Raw genomic sequence first — 6,824 nt, forward strand, 5'->3', positions numbered from 1 at the left:
TACACCTTCTGGTGTTCCTGTTATTGCTTCTAGAGTGTATAGAAATTGTGTTGTTATGATTAAGGGACGTGAGACCGTGGCTGATTTGTATGAACTTGAGATGGTGGATTTTGACGTACTTATGGGGATGGACTGATTGTCTGCGTGTTATGCTAATGTGGATTGTCGCCGTAAGTTAGTTCGTTTCTCCTTTCCTGATGAGCCTGTTATCATGTGGGAGGGTGAAATCGCTAAGCCAAGGGGTAGATTTATTTCTTATCTTAAGGCTCATAAGATGATTACTAAGGGTTATATTTACCATTTGGTTGCCGTTAATGATACAAAAGCCATAGTACCTGAATTTGCATCTGTTCCCATAGTTAGTGATTATCCCAAAGTGTTTCCCGAAGATCTCCCTGGTATCCCTCCTGATAGGGTTATTGATTTTGGGATTGATGTTATTCCCGACACTCAACCTATTTCTATTCCACCTTATCGTATGGCTCCAGCGGAGCTAAGGGAGTTAAAGGATCAGTTGAAGGACTTGTTGGATACAGGTTTCATCTGACCAAGTTTCTCACCTTTGGGTGCGCCAGTCTTGTTTGTTAGAAAGAATGATGGTTCCCTTAGGATTTGCGTTGATTACCGTCAACTTAATAAAGTGACCATTAAGAATAAATATCCTTTGCCTAGGATAGATGATCTATTTGACTAACTTCAGGGTGCCAAGTTCTTTTCAAAGATTGACCTGAGGTCTGGGTATCACCAATTGAAGATAAAGGAAAAGGATATCCCAAAAATAGCTTTCTGTACTCGTTATGGGCACTTTTAGTTTCTAGTCATGTCCTTTGGGTTGACTAATGCGCCTGCTGCATTCATGGATTTGATGAATCGTGTGTTTAAGCCTTATCTAGATCACTTCATTATTGTGTTCATTGATGATAATCTGGTGTATCCTAAAAGTCGTGAGGATCATGCAAATCACTTGAGGATAACTTTGACAACACTTGAGGAGAACGAGCTTTATGCAAAATTCTCTAAGTGTGAATTCTGGCTTGATTCTGTGTCTTTCTTGGGTCATGTGGTGACTGGTGATGGCATTAAAGTAGACCCTCAGAAAATTTCAGCGGTTAAGGATTGGCATAGACCAACTAGTGCGACGGAAATTCGTAGTTTCTTGGGCATGGCAAATTATTATCGAAAGTTTGTGGAAGGCTTTTCGTCAATAGCCTCTCCATTGACTAAATTACCACAGAAGACTGCTAAGTTTCAGTGGTCCGAAGCTTGTGAAAAGAGTTTTCAAGAACTTAAGACAAAGTTGACTTCGACCCCTATTTTGACTTTACCTTCTGGGTTTGGTGGATATGTGGTGTACTGTGATGCTTTCAGAATTGGTTTGGGTTGTGTAGTCATGCTTCACGACAGTTGAAGAAGCATGAGAAGAATTACCCGACTCATGACTTGGATTTGGCTGCCATAGTATTTGCCTTGAAATTTGGCGTCATTATTTGTATGGTGAGCATTGTGAGGTTTATACTGACCATAAAAGTTTGCAATACATCTTTAAGCAGCGAGAGTTGAATCTTAGATAGAGGAGGTGGTTGGAGTTGTTAAAAGATTATGACCTGAATATTTTGTATCATCCTGGTAAGGCTAATGTGGTTGCTGTTCATGACATGCCCATGGGGAAGGAAATTCGAAGACTTGCTAGTTTTGGGGTCAGACTTGATGAAACTGAAGATAGGGAGTTAGTGGGAATCATGCCATCATAGTCTGACATGGTGGAACGGATAAAATCCAAGCAATATGATGATGAACTTTTGGCAAAGCTGAGAGATGGACTGGAAAGGGGTGAGTACACTTCATTTACTGTTGGTACTGGTGATAGTTTTCTGCGGTTGCAGGGACGATTGTGTGTTCCTGATGTTGATGGTCTTCGACAAGAATTAATGATGGAAGCTCATAGTTCCAAGTATTCGATTAATCCGGGATCCACCAAAATGTATAACGACTTGAAGAAGCACTATTGGTGGAGAAGCATGAAGGTTGATATTTCTAACTTTGTGGCTAAGTGTTTGAATTGTCAACAGGTGAAGGCTGAACATCAAAGACTTGGTGATCTGGCTCAGAATATCGAGATTCCGTAGTGGAAGTGGGAGGTGATCAATATGGATTTCATTGTGGGTTTACTCCGCACAAGGGCCAAATTTGATTCAATTTGGGTGATCGTGGATAGACTCACAAAGCCTGCCGAAGACGTCATCTACCGCTGCGGAGTACTCCAAGTTATATCTAAAATAGATAGTTAGATTCCATGGTGTTCCGACATCGATTATATCTGACAGAGGTACGCAATTTACTGCTCACTTTTGGAAATCGTTTCAGGAAGGTTTGGGTACTAGAGTGAATTTGAGTACCACTTTTTATCCTCAAACTGATGGGCAAGCAGAGAGGACTATTCAGACTTTGGAGGATATGTTGCGTGCTTGTGCCATTGATTTTGGAGGAAGTTGGGATGAACACCTACCTCTGGTGGAATTCGCTTACAACAATAGTTATCAGGCGAGTATTCAGATGTCTCCTTATGAGGCTCTTTATGGGAGGCGTTGTAGCTCTCCAATTGGGTGGTTTGAATCCACCGATGTAGACTTATTGGGTCCTGATTCAATTCATGAGGCGATTGAAAAGGTAAATCTTATTGTGCAACGACTGAAGACCGCTCAGAGTAGACAAAAGTCTTATACGGACATGAGGCGTAGGGAATTGAAATTTGCTGTTGGTGACAAGGTTTTCTTGAAAGTGTCACCTATGAATGGGGTAATGCGTTTTGCAGAAAGGGCAAGCTTAGTCCTCGCTATATTGGTCCTTATGAGATTACTAGAAGAGTTGGGAAGGTAGCTTATGAGTTCAGATTACTGGCTAAGATGTCCATGGTTCATCCGGTGTTTCACATTTCGATGTTGAGGTTGTATAAACCTAATCCCTCTTATGTGTTGAACTATGAAGAGGCTGAGATTGATGAATCCTTGGCTTATGAAGAAGAGCCAGTTCAGATTTTGGATCGCCAAGTTAGAAGGTTGAGAACAAAGGATGTTATGTCGGTTAAAGTGTTGTGGCGAAACCATAATACTGACGAAGCTAGTTGGGAAGCAGAAGAGGACATGAAGAAGAGATATCCTCACTTGTTCCCTATTTCAGGTATGAGTTAAGTTTCAAGCTATTCATTCGCAAGGTGATTGTGTGGTTAAACTTTGTGGTGGTTAGTGACCTTCCTAGAATACAATTCTCATTTGAGGACGAATGATCTTAAGGGGGGGATAATGTAACACCTCGTAAACTTGAACTAGGTGTGAATGTGTAAAAATCTAGTGTTAAGATAATATTTTATCTATATGAATCCGTTCTTGATGAATTCGGGTGGAAGGTAGTTATTTTGAAGTCAAACCAACTAGTGAAGTTCTTAAGGGCTCTTAATCTCGCCTAAGTTTTGGTAGGTCTATCTTCTGGGCGATTTTCATGAAAATGTGTTGATAATTTGGAAAAACTTCCTTGATGAAAGTTGTAGATCTTTGGAATATATTTCCAACAGTAGGTCTCTCAGCCCAAGAAAAGTAACGTACAAAAAGTTATGCCTGTTTTACTTAAACCTGTCTGGATGCAAAACATTCTGGAAATTTGGTCTATGTTACGATGATACGTTACGGACCGTAACACTGCACCGTAACGCCTAAAAAATCACCAGAACTCTCTGAAAATTTTCGCTAAAGGATGGTCCATAACACGAAGGACGGTCCGTCCTTCGGGGGAGTCCTTTGGCCCGTTTTCACCAGAAAAATATAAATAAGGCACTTGTTTTGTTTATTCCTCCACTTTCTGAAAAACCCTAAGAACGAAAATCATTCCTCCAAGCCTTCAACTCAAAGGTAAGAACATCTTTATTATTATTAATCAATCCTAGCATCAAACCCATGATTCTTAACATAATTCTTGTAACAAAAACCTAGGGTTTGCAAAGTAATCCTTCTCAAAATGACTCAAGCTAGGGTTTTGGGTGTTCTTCGCTAAGAAGGTGAATTGTTAATGTTGACACATGATTTTGTCCCTCCTTTATTCCAATTCATTTTTGTTAAGCTTCCAATAATTATTAATAAACTAAATATCATATTTTTCATCCTTGCTTTATTACTATTTCTACTACTATATAATTATTGTTAGGAACTGTCGCTTTATTAATACCTCGTATATTGCTAGTTACTCATCTATGTATTAATAATAAGATATAATCTAAATAATATTCTTACTTTATTATTTTATTAAATTACACCTTATTAATGCTAATGGCTAAATTATTATCACATATATACATATGTATATATATATATATTCCCTACATGATTATGTTAATTCAGCCCATAATTAGTCCTAAAACTACTGGGGCTAAGGCCCAATTCCTGTAAGACCAGCCCAATAAAACAATACACATCTTAGCCTCTTTCAAAATTTCCTAAAACCTAATTCCTAATTCTACTAGCAGCCTCCCCACTGTCTGTCTCTTCCCCTTTCCATTCTTGACAAAGCTCCATCAATTCTTTTCTCCAGACACAAAATGGTTACTCCATTTTAGTGCAAATCCTTTCTTTAAACGTCTCAATCCTCAGAAGACACATTAAAATCTTCAAGGACCAGAGAAGATCTGGCCATTTTGAGTAAAATCTTAATCAAGCCACGTGAAGAAACCTCAACGTTTGGATTAACACGAGTTTTGACTCGATTTTGAATCTTTGATTCCAAGATCCCGCCCAAATCTTGAACCTATCAAACCCTAATCCTATTCTATAAATACCAACGTTTTGAGACCATTTTGGCAGGGTTGAGCAGCAACTACATCTCACTCTAAACGAAGAACAGCCATTACATAGCCCTAAAAAAACAAAGGAAAAACAGCCACACATTACTTTAAACTACTCTATTTTACCTTTCTGTTCGAGATTTTTGGTTGCTTTGGAGGTGTGCAAGCTCGACGACCTTTGAGCGTAGACCCTTAGATTGGGGACCGAAGAACCCTAGTTTGCTGCACTCAAAAAAGGTCGGCAACTACACCTCTCTTCGTGTATTCTTTTTCCTTTTCTTTTTATGTTAAAAAAATATATATGTTGTAATCCTGTTTCGAATCATGTCTCAGTGAATATGTATGCTGTGTGTCCTACTTTTAACTATGTATATACCTATTCGTACATTTCAGTAGAAATAGTACATGTTTAAAGGGGATCTCATATAAGGTCTGCTACAAACAAGTTTAGCTAATAATTTAAAGTTTCAGGAATCTGAATATGCGTCATGTTTTAAATTCTGGTTTAAGAAGGATGCCGTATACTCGTTATTTGTCTAACCTGAATGTATCGGATTGTTTATGCACCTTCCGTTTTCATTTCCATGTGGTCATTGCTAAAATATCTACTGATTATGAATATTTTACATGCTCGCCTCCCCCTTTCTGTTTTGAAAGTTTACAACATGATTTTTAAAACTCATAAATATTAGATACCATGGTCCGGCCCTTCCCCGGACCCCGCACATAGCGGGAGCTTAGTGCACCGGGCTGCCCTTTATATGCCGGAGGCCCTTTCATAAATCTCTTAGATGTCACTAGGAAGTATGTTCTGATCGTAGATATTTCGACCCACTGCTTGTATGAACATGTATTCATTCTTATATATTAAGCGCTATTTTGAACCATTTCACATTTCTATTCGTAAGATGATGAGGTCTAAGTGTTTGTCCCTTTATAAGTCATAATCTGAAAAACACATGTTGATGACATTCGTTAAGATCCAATCGTTCAGATATGTTTTAAGAACTCTCTTTATTAATATGGACGATATGTTTACGAATAGGTCTAAATCCATAATATGTACAGCATGTTTAAGTTGTATGTTAATTATATAGGAGTAGCTGTGAATTTTCATTTATGCAAAGGTTTCAATTCTCTTGGTTAAAACTATGGCATAGGCTTATATCTAAACAATATCTACATAAAGGAGTAGTTGAGTTAAGGTTAAGATCTAGCCTTTAAAATGACTTATATAACACTCCTTCGAACTCTCTGGACTTTAGTTTGTGCTTGCAACTACGTTTCTCATTTGTTTCTCTTTGCATCTTGTTGGACTCTGCTGGTTATGCTCTTTAAGAATTTGTCTTTGTCTATTTGTTTTTCCTTAGTGAATCTGTTCATTTCCTAATCCTTTATACTTTTCTTTTCTTTGTTTCATGATACATTAGAGCACTCCTGAGTCTTGCGTCGAGACTCGATATCATCGCTAGACCTGAGACTTGCATTCGCATCTTCAGTAGCACCTCTCACCCTCTCAAAATGCACCCGAACAGAATACAAAGGAGGGGGAATAAGCAATGGATATTCCCTCCTATTGTGTCGATCGAAGTCTTTGCTTTACATCATTCTTTCCATTTCTCTGGGCTCGCTAATATGTTTTATTTCCTTGCATAGACCCATTTAAATTAAGAGTACTTCAGGTAGTTTATCTTACGGGGTAGTTTAGAGGTTGCAGATTTTAGAGCCCGAGATATTTTTTTTGAAGTAACATATTAAAAGCTCATCAATTCAGCCTATTTTCTTCGGTTCGGGATTTTTGAGTTACTCTTTGCAGGCTTAAAATAGAAATTTATCTCTAACTATGCCTTTGTTAATTCAATCACTCTAACTGAGGAGTTTAATCGAGTAAATGTTTTAGAAGTTTTGCAACAATCTCGAATAATAATGTTTGTTTCAACAAGTATTGAAAGAATTGGTTTCAGCAAGTATCGAAAGAACCTTTTGCAAGTTAAAA

General features: G+C 38.1%; 1 long non-coding RNA gene across 1 annotated transcript; it reads left to right on the top strand.

Moving 5' to 3' along the window:
- Positions 1-4,496: 4,496 nt before the first annotated feature.
- On the top strand, positions 4,497-6,606 carry LOC132606380 (uncharacterized). The gene is made up of 2 exons (XR_009569724.1): positions 4,497-5,065; positions 6,259-6,606. It is a non-coding gene; the product is annotated as an uncharacterized LOC132606380 (long non-coding RNA).
- The last annotated feature ends 218 nt before the right edge of the window (positions 6,607-6,824 follow it).

The sequence above is a fragment of the Lycium barbarum genome, chromosome 8 (genome assembly GCF_019175385.1).
Source record: "Lycium barbarum isolate Lr01 chromosome 8, ASM1917538v2, whole genome shotgun sequence".
NCBI lineage: Eukaryota > Viridiplantae > Streptophyta > Magnoliopsida > Solanales > Solanaceae > Lycium > Lycium barbarum.